Genomic DNA, 15,381 nt, shown 5'->3' on the forward strand with positions numbered 1-15,381 from the left:
GGAGGAAAACCAGAAAGGAGATTACTCTGTTTGCTTTAGCAACACTAACGACGCTGTGAAAGCCGCCTTACAGATCCACCTTCTGATTCAGACTACAAAAGCATGGGCACACATCACAGGGACAGGAATCAAGGGTCATAGCTGACCACAGAACAGCCACACTGCCCATCAGTCCACAGGTACTAGTTCCTCACACAAATTATTTTTTAAACTGGTCAGAAGCAAACTTTGGGAGTATAAACATTGTGACAAACACAGAAACAGATGACAAATGTCGGTAAGGAAGTGGGGAAGCAGCTCTGCCTCTCTGCTGGCAGAAACGCAGACTGCCTGCTGCAGCTGTCCTGGGAATCAGCTGGGGACCAACTTCCCGAACCTAGTGACAGAAACCACAGCTATGTCCTGGATGGGGAGTGAGTGCAGGCATGCAGGAAGGGTTTCTGAGTGCATCGGGCATGCTGAAATGGCTCTGTGCAGGTATAATAAGTCTTATTGCTCCCCAAAACTAGAACTCATTTTCCCCAGAGGGAAAGATCACGCCAACGCCACAGAAAAACACTCCTTGCTCTTCTTTTCTGGGAGCCCTGAAGCTTTTGCGCTTCCCCCCACCCCACCCCCATGCTCAACACAGAAGCCAGAAGCGCCTGCTGCTGCCCCACTGGCGTGCAGGTGAGGGAAGCAGAGTGGAGTCACATACATACAACAAAAGTATTGCAGTAGGCTTTGGAAAGCTCGTGTATTTGATTAAGAACTTCAAAAATTGTATCAAGCTGAAAAGCATGATGCAGCAAATTCACTGACTCACTGTACGGGCATCTGACAGATGGCCCTTTACCCTCTAGGTCAAAGGTTCTCAACCTGTAGGTGGCAACCCTTTGCCAAACCTCTATCTCCAAAAAAATATTTACATTATGATTTATGACACTAGCAAAACTAGTTATGAAGTAGCAATAAAATAACCTTATGGTTGGGGTCACCACATGAGGAACAGTAAGAAGGTTGAGAACCACTGTCCTAGATAAAAATATTTTCTTATCACTACTTCTGGGCTGAACTTTTGTGAGCATTAGTTGCTATAAACTACATCTTACTTTGGAGAGTTGTGGTAATTACTCTTGATGCTTCATCACAAGTTTTAATGGCATCTCCCCAACTGTCCAGTACTTCTGATAAAAGTTAGTAGAGGTGCAGTCATTGGAGCTGTCCCATGGTGTGGCCAGTTTTACTCTTATAGATGGTCTAGTGACAGCAAGTTCCCCTCTACATCTCTGGTGCAACAGACATAAGAACGCTCATTTCACGGTCAATATTTAAGAAGAAAATGAATGTACTGTAGAGGAGAAAACACCCAGAGACACTCTGAACAGACGGAAACATCTGTTCAGTACCAAAGCATGCTAGCTCCTTCCCTTGACCAAACCCATCCCAGGCCATGCCACTCCAGGGGTTCACCACTCCGTATTAACACATATCTGGGGGCGCTCTATCATGATAGAGAGTGGATGCTCCTCACTACTGCAGGATAATAAAGCCCATACTTTTCACACAGCGCGCTTTCCTGCAACATCATCTTCGGCTGCTGTGAGGGAACCACGTGCATTGTTTCCCGTGCATTGCTTTCTGCTTAGAACATCTTCCTCCTGCGCCCCCTTCACCAGTGCTCAGGTAAATTGGTGGGAAGGAGGGGGCACCAGATACATAATGAGAGAAAATAATCCACAGATGCAATCTCACTGTCGTTATAAATGTATAAATGCAGACCCCACCCCTGAAAAGGCCACTAACATGATGCAATACGGTTCACAAAGGTAGAGCAAAGCCCCACGGAGACTGACACTAAAGTACCAGACAGACATGCAGAGTGCACAACAGACCTCACCTCCACCCAAAACACACCGAGAAATTGTTACATGAAGATATTATTGTTACCAAGGTGAGTGACACCAACATTTACCCTAATTAGACTTCTCTTTTTCCTATTAAACAATGCTCTAAACATTATATTACTGCTGTTTTTTAGGTAGCCATTGATATTTTACAAAAATGTCACATGCTTTAGGATGAGTAAACCAATGCGTTGCAGGTTTGGACAAAGATCGAAGGCCGCCTTTAATCTGTGAAAATAAAGGATGCTGTATATACAAACGGTCTGTGATTTTTATATTACCTGGTGCTTCGACACTAGCTTAGACAGATCCCAGGAGTTGACTGCAGAGTGGAGCCCGCGAGGCTGGAGACAACTGAGTGCAGAGCGCACGCTGAACCCTGATGAGGCTATGAGCTCAATCCCAGCAATAAAACAAGAGAACAAAGCAAATGGCGAACCAAGGGAGTCCCCCACGTTCCCAGATTCTGTGAGTCCCCCACGCTCCCAGATTCTGTGAGTCCCCCATGTTCCCAGATTCTGTGAGTCCCTCACACTCCCAGATTCTGTGAGTCCCCCACGTTCCCAGATCCTGTGATGGCCTGAGACCGGGCACAACATTTGGATAAGAAACTGACTGGAGCTCTAGACACTGCCAAGGACAAGACTGGCCCTGAATGTGGGTGGCATCAGCCAAGGGGCTGGGTCATGGAAGCCGAGGAGGCTGGGCCTGCCTAAGCTTGTTCTGTGCTTCCTGGCTGCTCCAATGCTCTGCCTTCACAGGTCACTGGAACCTCCAAAGCGGTGATACTAAATCAAGACTGCGTCTCTGGAAATCATCTGTGCTGTTCTGTCAGAGTGGCAGGGGGTACTCAGAGTGGCAGCAACACTGGCTTTTACCTTAGGGAAGTCAAGACAGCTGAGCGTCCCTGAGTTTGGCTGTGTGGAAGCCAGAGCACACGCAGCCTGCGCTCTGCAGCGCACCTCTACCGCCTTCCTTTTTACCCATCGTGCAATAGTGCAGCTTTCAGCTTCGGCAGTGCAAGGGTCCAGATGTTACTCTAACAGCTTCTGTAGGCACATGAGGTTAATATTAGACACGTGATCGCTGGTGTTGAAGCGCGGCCAAAAGAGTCCACGCGCTGTTTAATTCCGCTGGCACTCCAGGCATCTGGCCACGAACAGAATTTCTCAGCTGATATCCCATGTGGAAGACACAGGGCGGGGTAAGCGAGCTAGATGCTGATGGGATGCATCTAGTTCTTCCACTTTTAATAAGCCTGCAAGTTTTACATATTAAAAGTTTTTTAGGCTATGACTAGCTGAAAAAAGTAAAAATTGCTAGGAAGTTGGGTGTGGTGATGTGCGCCTTTAATCCCAGAACTTGAGAGTCAGAAGCAGGTGGATCTCTGAGTTCAAGATAGCTTGGTCTACAAAGTGAATTCCAGGACAGCCAGTGATACACAGAGAAACCTTGTCTTCCCCCCCAAAAAAATAAAATAAAATAAAAACTGCTAGAAAAGAAAGTTTCTGAGTCTTTGCTATGCACAAATGTAGAAATTTCCATTTTTTTTAAAAAAATTTCTTGTCTAAAAACAATCTGTGTGTTTTAGAACATGTGACAGTCACTGAAGACTCTCAAGAGCCCCAGACCCTGGCTTTGAGGCACACACTCAATGCAGCAATATGTTTTGTATGAACAATTCAAGCTTCCCTGCCTGTGTGATTTTCAACATTTTTCTATAAATGTAAGTGATACTGAATTAAGAGTTTTAATGTACATTAATAACTCAATTTCTCCTACTTCCTTCTATGAAAGAATTAGTATCAACATACACAATAATACCACAGCAAAGTTCCTGAAAGACCTTTCAAAGTCAACACATGAGAACAAGCAAGGCATCACAAGAAAGGGTCCCCATGGGATAAAAAGCCGAGGCTGTGTCAGGAGGACATGGCAGTGAAGCGAGGGGGGGGGGAGACCGTCATCTAGAAATCCCCAGATACAAAATGCTCCAGCACCCAGACGATCTGCTGCTCACTCCTTTCTAGGGGCGCAGACGGCTCCATCTCAGACTCCTATGGCCGCTCACACTATGCATCTCACTCAACACAACCCAATGTGATGCTGTACACATAAGGAAATTGGTGACTTTCTTTGAAAAGCTTAGAAAGCAGGCATTTAAGTCAGGTGGAAGCCCTGGCTTCCTGGACACTGCTGAGTAAGAAAGTCCCAGGAGCACCGAGCCCTTCGCCTTTCACACGTGTACAATCACGCCTTGTTTTAAGCTTTCCAGTCCAGACCTGACCTCTCACGCCCATCAAGGAAGCAGCTGTGGACGGTACCTCTGGCACCAACTGCTCACCACCCTTCCTGCCAACAACAAAGGCTCCCACCTTTATTATTTGTAGCCACTGACGCCTCTCTGCAATCTACCAGACCCCGGCACTCTCTCACCCTGACTGCACAGTGCGACACTTGTGGGAGCTGGAGACACCGCAGTTGCTGCTCTTCCTCTTCCGAGAACAAGTCTGGTTCGCAGCACTCACGTTCTTAGCCCACGCTGCCTGTAACTCCAGGCCCAGGAGACTGCCGCCCCCTTCTGGCCGCCACTGGCAACTGCTCTCTCCTTCTGCTGTGTTTTACAATGGGGCATTTAAATGCCATGATTCTACAAAATGATATTAAAATACTGAAGACAGGCTTATGAAGTTAAGACCTCTTAGTTTATCAGAAGAGTGGTTAACAGTCCAGTAACATAATAACTAAGTATTCTCTGGCCTCCAAGATGCTTTCTTGTGATATTATTTGGTCATATTTTATGATACTGATACACACACATGCTACATTGTGAGGAAATAGAGTTTTTTTGAAATAAATTTTGAAATAAAGGCACAATTTGAGAACTACTTACCTATCAGAGTGGCCAGAATCACCTCTGGTTTTTCAAGAAAATACTTCACTCAAATGATACACTCTTCTATTTCATGCAGGCACCACAGGAGTCTGCTTCCCGGGATCAGCTATGGAGCTGTACTGCATCATGGCTGTCATGGCAGACAGTCTGCATGTGAAAACACTCAATGCCACACCTCACCTGGACAAGTAACCTTAAAAGCCACACCCTGACACCTGCAAGAACTTTCTTAAAACAGATACAAGCATGTAAGCTGGCTCATTTCTGGTCCCTGCAGTCCTATTCCAGGACTGTGAAGTGAGAACAGCATGGGTTTGTATTCCTGCAGAAATACTTCAAACCCCCAGGCCTCCCCATTTTTAAATCTATTTACTTTTATTTTATGTGCTTTGGTGTTTTGCCTGCATGTGTGTGTCTGTGTGAGGGTGTCAGGTCCTGGAGTTATTAACAGCTGTGAGCTGCGATGTGGGTGCTGGGAGTTGAACCCAGGTCCTCTAGAAGAGCAGTCAGTGCTCTTAACCACTGAGCCATCTCTCCAGCCCGACCCCATGGCTCTTAATCAAAGATATTTTTTCTTGTTTTCTGAATAAGACATTATTTTGCTCACAGGGGAAAGCTACTAAGAATGCTTTCACCATCAAGTGTAAACCCCAACTATTAATCACCTACATATTACACTCACCTGCATTCTCACCAAGGGGACAGTTACACATTTTGTTTTCCACAGTATAGGCCTCCCTGTAAGTAACCCAACATGCTTCCTTTTAAAAGTGGGTCTCAAAAAACTAAACTTTGAAAGACTGATAAGAGCAGAAGCTGACAAAAGGCTGCACTTACTGGCAGACTGAAGCAGTTGGGAATACTACCTTCTAGGACACAGCCAACTTACACACCAGACAGCTGGCGCGAAGTAAGCAGCAGGCGAGGGTAGAGATCAGACAGCATAGTCAGCGCTTTAACCAAGAGGAATGAGAGACTCTCTACTCAGAATGGCAAAATACTTCAGTTAAAATTGAGCTTTTAGGATTTATTATTAAAGAAGAATGACAGGGAAATAATTGGGAATTCTTGGGGTCTGGAATTAAGGCTGACTGCACAAAGGGCACGTGTGGCAGTGACAAGATGCTGTGTGTAAACATGTGGGAAGTCACTCACGGACATGGACCTCTGTGAGCAAGGCCACAAGAACAGACAGTGCAATCTAACAGACAGAAATGAGCTTTCCCTTGAGTGTGGGGCTTGTGGCTTCAGCCACCAGAGGTCAGTCTTCCCTAGAAAGAGGCAAGACAATGCTCTCCTGCTATTTATCTGTGGAGAGTGATCTCGCCCATCCTTTAGAGCAGGCAGCTGAGGACAGAACTGAACGCAGCCCCAGAGGCTAAAACTCTGTCCATAATGAAGCTAAATCCCATTGCTGAGGGGCAGAGAAGGGGCTGTGGTTCCCTCACAGGAGAGATTTGTGGAACCATTACCAAGCAAGTAAGGCATGGCTGGAGGGCTTTCTGAGCTCTCACTGCAGAACCATAACCACTGGAGAAGCTGGAGGGTTTTCCAGTTCTCACTGCAGAACCATAACCACTCCTCCCAGGCACTCTTCACCTAGACTGCAATAATGTTTCCTGTTGCTTCACAGGGCTGCTTCAGGGTTCAGCATGCTCATTTGAACCAAACAGAAGGAGAAGAGTCTGGACTGGTGGTGTGTACCTGTAACTCCTAGCACAGCAGTGTGGGGTGGGAACTGGGTTTCTGAAAGCAGCCTGGGCTGCGCAGCAAACCCTGTCTCAGAACCAAACTAAAATTAAAAACCAGTCAGAGAAGCTGAGTCCATCATGAGCCTTGAACAAAATCCCCTGCTCCGCCTCACAGACAGCAGTGAAGACTCCATCAGTTCCACTATTTAAGGGAAGTCTAATTATGGCCACAAGCAGGAAGCTCCAGGGCCACAGCGCTTCTTGATGATTTCATGTACACAGTAGCAAAGAACAGCTCAGCATAGACCTTCTGGTTACCACAGGGTTAACCCTGCAAAACACCATCCCTTACTTCAGTACAGAAAAACCACTAAGAGCCCAGTAGAGAGTGAGGGACTTCTTCATTAAGTCCCTGCTTGGAATACATGGTATCCAGAGCACTGAGGAAATTATTGCACACCAATGTACCCTCATGTACAGCTTCTTCGATGCAAAAGTTAAGTGTGTTCACTAAAAATATCCAGAAAATTGACACAGCTTTGAGAAAATAAAACCACTGAAAACTCCACCGAGGATGGGAAAATGACCGATGCATGATACATTTTAAAACACAAACAATCTACACTGACAGTTTACTTTATGATTTACCCCCATGTATCCTCAGGGAGCACAGTTCTGACAGCATCACCAAGAACCCTGTGCTGCAGTCTGTGCCCTCCTGTGACACCCTCCTCTTGGGCTGTCACTAAAGCGTCAACTCTGGCTTCTCCTCCACACTCTTGTCCTGACTGCATAACCGTCCTCCTAATCGTCTCCTATCTGGTCCTTCCCCAGCTATCACCACCTGAGATGCTCCCTTTTAGGTTAAGCGTGACTATGAACACCCATGCTCATCCTCTCTCCTCCTCTCTGACGGCAGCCACTAGGAGGAATGTGGTTGGTGAACCTTATGTACAATAGGTCCCCTGATAGGGATGTTGTTGGTGTAACTTACATACAATAGGTCACTGATAAATGTCTGACTTTCATTAATGATTTAATGATTAATAATTGCAAATCTAACATCCAGGAAGCTCTTTGTTCCAAGGCCAGTCAGACCCACACGGTAGCAGCAGTCTCTTATCTCTGAAGGGCAGGTTAGTCATTAAAGAGGGTTTAAGCTGTGAATCCTAACAACATAACTTTGATACACGTACACCAAACAGGTTGGCTGTTTCCTAGGATTTTTAGAGTCCATGCCTTCTGTCTTTCTTGCTTAAAGTTCAGCATGGGAATTGCCGACACCATCCTGTTTGTTTGATTAATGTGTTTCCTAAGACACCACTAACATTCCCTGAGTCACTAGCTGAAGAGCATAAATTGACTGTGTAGCCATTACCACAATCAATTTTGGGGCTGTTCTCACCCTCCACAAAGAGGCCTGAAACTCATTAGTACTGACCTGCCACTTCCCATCAAAACTCTAGCCCAAGGCTTCCAGAAGACAAAAATACCCACAACCCCACTAGAGTGGGGATGAAGGAGTGATTGAAACATTTAACACACACACACACACACACACACACACACACAGAGCTGCATTTACACAGGCTCCGACTTCTTTATGCTGTGATTTATCTCTAGGAACAATAACTCAGACAAATGGCTACGCTGCCTCCTGTTTCTTAAGGATCTCACGGAAACAAACCCGTCTGCACGTGCATTTCTGTGACTGGCTCTTTGATTAGCACAGCACTTTCAATGCTCTGTGCTCGAGAAGCTGGGGCCCAGCCCTTCATCCTTCCCCGTCTCTTCTCGGAGCCGAGTGCTCTCACGGGTAGCTGTCCATGGAGATGTGCTAATGCACTTGGGTGCACTTGAGCTAATTAAGGCAAGTAGTTTTGAACTAGGTTGTAAGAGATCTTATACTGTGTAGAAATAAGTCCTTTGTAAAATATTTGCAAATATTTTCTATTACAGAAGAGTTTCTTGACACTTTTTTGATGGCACCGTTTGAACCCAAGTTTTTCTTCTGATGTTTACTTTATTCTTCTTCTTCTGTTGCCCTGGCACTTAGTGTCGTATACAAGGAACTGTTGTCTGGTTTCTGAGGATTCACACCTTAGTTTGAGAGTTTCTGATTCCTCATCTTTAAAACTGTCCTTACTTCCCTTTGGTGCACGTGAGAACTGGACCGCCTCCATTCCTGTGTACACGATTCCTAGTGTACATAAGATTGGCTGCCCTTCTTAGGGCTTTAGTTTTTCTCAACAATGTTTATAGCATTTGGTTTCTAGCGTCTATAATTTGTGGAAATACACCCTAAGCATTTTATTGTTTTTCATTGTGCTATATGCAGAGATTTGAATCTCATTGTGTGCCGGCTCCGCACCAGTGTGCAGAAACACAGGATTGTGTATCTCCCCCTGCAGCAGCACTCAGGCAGAGGATCCTGTAGGATTCTCTAAGATTGTTCCACAGCTCCACCCTTCCTCTTTCCCTTTGCCTCAGCATGGGGCCTAAATCTGCCAGGGCGAAAGTCAGCCTGGAGAAAAGAAAGGCTTCCTGTGAGAACCGGGGTGTAACTCAACCACTCAAAGCCATCCATATTGTAATAGACTCCAGTGACTGCAGTGCCCACCAGCAGATGTGGAATAGCTGGGTGACGCTTGCTAGGGTGCTGGAAGGGCAGTCTGGAGGGCGGGCCGCTACCTGCCTTGGACCCAGGGTCCACCCAAGGCCTGTTTCTTCAGAGAGGTTTGGAACAGGAGCAGGAGCTTGGCCACAGCCACTTCCTGCTGAGCTGTGTCATCGTCCGTGATTCCCGTGATTCCGAGTTTCACCAAGAAATTAAAGTCACATCTTTAATTGTTAGTAAGATATACATTTGGGCTTATCACACAGTATACTTTATTATATCTTAGCACATGAATTTTAGTGTTTTACAATTTTTATTTTTATGTGAGTGAACGTTCCTTAAGAAGTCAAAAGCATCGGGTCCCCTGGAGGGGAGCTAGTGCAGTTGCTGGGAACTGAACTCGGGTTCTCTGGAAGAAGAGGAACTGCTCTGAACTGCAGGGCAGCCTCTCCAGCCTGAATTGTCCTTCTTTAAATAAGGGACGCTGCTGGGCAGTGGTGGTGCACACCTTTAATTCTAGACCCCGGAGGGAGGCACAGGCAGGCTTATCTCAGGCTCAGTTCCAGGCCAGTCTTGTCTACAGAAAAGAAAGGAAGGGAAGGAGGATGGGTGGGAGGGAAGGAGTGCTATAGTAGGATGTTTCTTTAAAAAATTCATACTCACATACTTTGAATCATTTTTAAATTAAAAGATGGACCTTCTAAAGATGACCAGGGCTAGAGCTACTTCTGTTCCAGAAGAATGAAGGCCTGCAGGAGGCCATGCCCATCGCCCGGTGTGTGCTGTATTTGTGGTTACATTCTAATGACCACATCAGAGAACAGGGTGAGCTAAAACAATGCCTTTAAAACAAAAATGGCTTTCACAGTTACAAGAAATATTAAATATTAGTCTTTTCTGTCAAATACTATAGATGTTTATTTATGCAAGGAATTCAATCTTTTTATCTCCCTTACCTTTTAAGACTTTCCTGCAAATCTTTTCTCCCACCACCACCTCCTTGGAAAGTCTTTATGCCAATGTTTAACCTCCAGCTGGTAATTCTGTGTACACAAAGACACTTAAGTGACCCATGTGGCCAAGTCTTCTTTCTTTCCATCATGTCCTTCGCTTGATTGAAAACTAGCTAATTACAAAGACCATGAGGTTGTTGGGGGAAGCCAGTCACTACCTGTGCTAGAATGTGAGCTTCCCGCCTGTGTGCTTGGTGTACTCCTGCAAGAAAGAAACTGCCTAGCTGAGCTACTTTCTCTCTGGTCACATATTCTTTGTGTGTTTCTATCACAGTGGCGCTCCGAGATCCCCCTCAGGTCTACAGACAACTTCAGCAGCACTAATAGTTTCCTAGAACAAAAGTAATAACAGGGCTAACAACTCAAACCTTCGAAGACGTCCCAACAGAGTGAAGTCCAAGTGAGCATCTAAGAGAGCTTCATGAGAGCTCTCTTAGGCTATTATTATTACTGGACATTGCTTTATGTGATCCAACTTTGATGGAGGAGGGTCATCTGTCTATATGTTACTTTTATTGGTTAATAAAGAAACTGCCTTGGCCCTTTAATAGGACAGAAAATTAGGTAAGCGGAGTAGACAGAACAGAATTATGGAAGAAAGAAAGCAGAGTCAGGCAGACGCCTCAGGCAGTTGCCATGCCTCTCCTCTCCGAGACAGATGCAGGTTAAGATCTCTCCTGGTAAGCTACCACCTTGTGGTGCTACACACATTAATAGAAATGGGTTAAGCAAGATGTGAGAATTAGCCAATAAGAGGCTGAAACTAATGGGCCAGGCAGTGTTTAAATGAATAGTTTCCGTGTAATTATTTCGGGTGTAAAGCTAGCTGGGTGGTGCGACGCGGCCCACCGCTCCCATCACTACAGAGTGGCGCCCCTCTTGCCTGTTCTATGAAAATAGGTCTGAGCTCCTAAGGGTTTCCTCTGAATAGTCAAACCATGTGAAGGTTTGGCATAAGAACAGGTTCTACCTTCTGGTAAGTCTAGCAGCTCAGAAGAAGGCGTCCCTGGTGTGTGGGCCCTGGAGAAGGGCAGTTTCTTCAGCACCCCTTTCAAGTCCACAGAAACCACCTGGGGCGTTTTCTGGCAAGAGGCTTCATCAACAAGATAGATTCTGGTAAATCCCACCAACAAAGTGTCTCTATCCAGGGAGCCGCTGCTGGGATTTTCCTGAGTGACGAGGCCTGTCTCCTAGGGACAGGCCCTTAGCCTCAGGAGCGGTGCTGCTGCAATCAGCCCACAGCCTCAGCAGCTCTTGAACCTCTCCCTGATTTCTAATTCCCGGGGTCAGAGTGCCACAGACCCTCTCCTGCAGACATTCAGAACCACAGCAGTCCTGCAAGTGGGCATGTGATAGGAACCTAAACTGAACACATACCTATCTACAATCAACAATAATGATTTAATATAAAAATAAAACAGCTTTTTGTTTTTTTTTTTTTAAACTTTATTTCTCACTATCCAGATTTTTGCTCTCATGGAAACCTGAGGAAGAACGTTTCCTCATTCAGCATTATCCAGGGGAGGAGGAGAGAGTTCCCACTGAAATACTAACAACAAAAATGAAGAGAATTCATGAATAAAGAGAAGTAAACGCCCAGAAAAAAAAAAGAATTAGGTCAATTTTATAAACCATTAGAAATGGAACTGAAAAGGCAAGGAACTCAGCTCATGAGGGAACTTCAGACAAGAACTTCACTGTCTCGGGGAAAATGATGAACACAGGAAAGATACTACCCCGGGGCCAAAGGAAACGAGAGGAAGAAGGCAACAACTTCACACCACACTGTGTGGACAGACACGGCGCCAACTGCCACCACACAACTTTGTTTAAACTGCAGACGGAAGTGTTGGTGATTTCTGAGATGTGAGACTGTACAGCTGCCTAAGAACAATGTGCTCGCTCAAGGTAAGGTCTGCATGGAACTCCGCCATCTGTACAGTAATCAAAGATCTTCATATGCAGAAACCACGCTTTCTAGTCAGAGCCCCCTGCCAGGGCTTATGTCCCAAACCAGGCCTTTTAAGAACAGAAAGCAACAGTATTCAGACTAATGAAGATGACATTGCCAAAACAGAATCTAAACATGAGGATGACCGCACAGGATTATTGGGAGATCTTAGCAAATGCTTAATATAAATCTAAAGGACCCTTATCCTAGTGCCTAAAAGCAAAACAAAGCAGGAGTTAGATTTTTAGAACCAGAGAGATTAGATAGATAACCCAAAACAAGCCAAATGAAGAAACAAAACAAAATAAAAAGCTAAACAAGAAACACTAAATCAGGCTGTGAGATCTCTCAGGTTTTCAAAAGTTTGAAACAAACATCGCTGACTCCTCCCCATGGCGCAGGAGAAAGCACACTTCTTGCTTCAGGTAAGCTCGGAAGCTCAAAGCCCAGACTCCAACCTTGCAGACTGTGGCGCCCTGACAGAGGCACAGGATGGAAAGAAGGGTGAGCAGTACTGAGCAGGGAGTCAGAGACTCCACCGCACATCAGGCTGAGCTCGTGCCCTCTGGTTCTAAAGAAGGTCCTCATCAGTAGAGGAAAAGAGGGGATGTGGCTGAGAACAGGCAGAGGAGAACTGAAGAAACTCCACCAGCACGTTATTTCACTTAATTTCATTTATTTTTTACAAAAAATATTCAAATAAAATAATTTCAATTATTTTATAAGTAACTTTATATTACACACACACACACACACACATACTTGTCTGGCACACACTTCATTTCAGTGTCTCTGTGGCCAAGTGGCTTATCAATGGAAACATATTTTGATATAAATTTTCTATTTCTCAGTTTTCTGTCCCTGACAGAATTTTACTCAGAGAATAAAACTGAAGAGTATCTTCTAGAAGTTTGAACACTGAGCAATAGATAGGAACGAGACATTTTTACTGTGGCATTCCTGTCTCTGGCTCCCGCTCTGGCCTTGAGCCCCACACTGAGGTGCTCTTCCATGATCCAATGGGGATGCAGGACCTTAGATCAAGAGTAAGGGAAGCAACTATAGCATCGTTTTGACTGAGCATGGATTTTTTTTTTAAATTTAAAATTTCAAAGTGCTGCCTTTAATCAGAGGAGAATAACCAAAGAGTTGTAATATTTACCCTAACAAAATTTTATATTTTACTTTTATTTTTATTTTGTCTTGCAGCCTTATAGCCAGTTATTGCTTATTATATAAAATTTATTTCACAGATCCATTTGAAAAATTATTTTCAAATATGATGAGATAGTTTGATTATATGTTTATAATCGACTAAAATATTTTCCACATGGAAGTGACTTTTAAATGCTATTAAAATGGAAATAACTTGTATTAATCCCAACTGTCCATACCAGTCAAGATTTACATAGAAAATTCTGTGTGTTCATTCTTCCTCTAAATCAGAGCAATGATGTATCTAGTTTGTTATTTCCCAAACACACTAGCTCAATTTCAGCATCCCAGTAGAATTCAAGAGAAAGTTAAACAGAGGCGTATTCACACAGTTAAGCATGTCACATGTTTTATGTGACCTGCTAAGCCTGATGAGCCACAGATGTCAAAATGAATGTCGAAAGGGCCCATCAGGCTCAACATGAGCATCTATCTCGATTAGTGATGTCTGTATGGTCAGAAAGAGCATGTCCCTGACATAGTTTACAATCCCTGGGATATCTGACCCTGCTCCTCCTTGGCTATTGGCGGTTTCCTTGCTCTAGAATGGGAATAATAATCCTTAAATTTGTCAAAACCAAGAAATAATGAATATGAATGCTTAAAGCAGGGCTCATCATGCCACAATCATGTAACTGGCAGCCATCATTAGTATCCTATTGCAATCTGCATTTCTCAGAGCTGATCACTTAGATGTTCTGAAACAAACTGGCTGCTGTGGAAGCTGAGTCCTCACTAGGAAGTTACAGCACATAAGAACAGTGCAGTGCCCGTCCACAGCACACAACAGTGCAGTGCCCCGTCCATCAGCACACAACAGTGCAGTGCCCCGTCCATCAGCACACAACAGTGAGGTGCCCATCCATCAGCACACAACAGTGCGGTGCCCGTCCATCAGCACACAACAGTGCAGTGCCCCGTCCATCAGCACACAACAGTGAGGTGCCCATCCATCAGCACACAACAGTGCAGTGCCCGTCCATCAGCACACAACAGTGCAGTGCCCGTCCACAGCACACAACAGTGCGGTGCCCGTCCAGCAGCACACAGGACAGTGCGGTGCCCCGTCCATCAGCACACAGGAACACAACTGCACAAAGCCACAGGGCCCACACACAGGTACTGAGCTGCACTCCATTCTGGGCCTGTTCAAGCAGTACCGAAACATGCCATTTACTCTGATGAGAAATGACGGTTACAGAAATAGAACCATTTTTCTTCCTGGAACTACTCACCTACTTACAAGTATGGGGTAAAAACTGGTAATTACACTCTGCTAAGGATATTTAGCACTAGCTACATTAAAGACTTCACACATAAAACTTACTTTAGTAACACAGTGAATATTATAAAACACTTTAAAAACTGAGATGTTAGGAAATGCCACCACAAATCATAACCAGCAAGAATGAACATAACTAAAAGAGACACGTGTTTTGTTATATAAAAGTGTTTCCATAGCTAGTAAGTGCCCTGTCTTCCCACACTTCTGGGAATGCCACCCCATGATTATGATTCTAGTTAGCAGACCAGCTTACTGCTCCATGCCCTGTTACTGTGGTTTTCCTGAGCTGAATAAAAGGACAGGGCACGGACTGGCAGTCAGCAGACTCTGTCCACGGTGTACTTTAACCATTGGTTTGGAACTACCTTGCACACGTATGTGGTGGTTCACTGTTCCATCCATAGGGCACAGACACTGCTCACAAGCCTCAGTTCCCCCAGGCGGTAACCGTACAGACAGAACTGGAAACTAAGGACACGAGAGGGGCTGGGGGCCCAGTCTCCAGGCACAGCAGGACACAAGAAGGCTGCCTCTTTACTGACCTGAGAGGCCCAGATGACAGCAGGCCCCGTGGAAATCATGCCCTGACTACACTTCCGGATCCAAGGGCAGAGATGGAACAGACAGCGCAGTTCTTAAACTCGCGTGGAAAGAAACATCATAAATGCCCGAAGTCCAAGAAAAAAAAATCAGGATACTTATAGTCATGAGTTTTTAAAATCAACTCACTAACACTGCATGAAATGCACGAGCACCATCATACCCAAGGGACACAGCGATGTGAAGCCAGGCAGGAGGACGGAGGCTGCTGTTCAGAGCTCACAGAC

The 15,381-nt window shown here is 45.1% G+C and overlaps 1 protein-coding gene across 3 annotated transcripts in view; it reads right to left on the minus strand.

Moving 5' to 3' along the window:
• Rassf8 (Ras association domain family member 8) overlaps window positions 1-15,381 on the minus strand; it is a 76,665-nt gene that overhangs the window by 25,583 nt on the left and 35,701 nt on the right. Inside the window, exon 1 of one of the 3 annotated variants that reach the window (XM_038320308.2) lies at window positions 2,765-2,780. The exons of the other annotated variants lie outside the window; for them this stretch is intronic. The gene's annotated coding sequence lies outside the window, so the exon portion shown is untranslated. Of the gene's footprint in view, window positions 1-2,764; window positions 2,781-15,381 lie in introns of those variants that run through there. 3 annotated transcript variants of the gene reach the window in all.

The sequence above is a fragment of the Arvicola amphibius genome, chromosome 2 (genome assembly GCF_903992535.2).
Source record: "Arvicola amphibius chromosome 2, mArvAmp1.2, whole genome shotgun sequence".
Taxonomy (NCBI): domain Eukaryota; kingdom Metazoa; phylum Chordata; class Mammalia; order Rodentia; family Cricetidae; genus Arvicola; species Arvicola amphibius.